The sequence below is a fragment of the Brassica oleracea genome, chromosome C3 (genome assembly GCF_000695525.1).
Source record: "Brassica oleracea var. oleracea cultivar TO1000 chromosome C3, BOL, whole genome shotgun sequence".
In the NCBI taxonomy this organism is placed as follows: domain Eukaryota; kingdom Viridiplantae; phylum Streptophyta; class Magnoliopsida; order Brassicales; family Brassicaceae; genus Brassica; species Brassica oleracea.
The window spans coordinates 11,385,782-11,386,103 of NC_027750.1; positions in this window are offsets into that span (position 1 = coordinate 11,385,782).

Below are 322 nucleotides of genomic sequence, written 5' to 3' on the forward strand. Positions count from 1 at the left end.
AATCATGCTTAAAATCAATCTACGCTTTTCAATCTCACAAACTAAGAAACAATTTTACCTACATGAATCGGGAAATTAGTGCCCACATTCCCGACATAGAGAAAAAAGGAGTTGAAGTCCTAACAGTTTTTTTCAGTATTAGACTAAACCACAGATTCAAGGCCCAGTTATTTTGAAACCCTAACATTTTAAATCTAAATTTATTATCTTTTTCCATGCACTATTTGATTTATATACAAACAACTACCTAAGTAAACACTAACAAGTTCCATCACCCTCAACTTTGAACATATAAGATATAAAAATATCAACATATGACTTC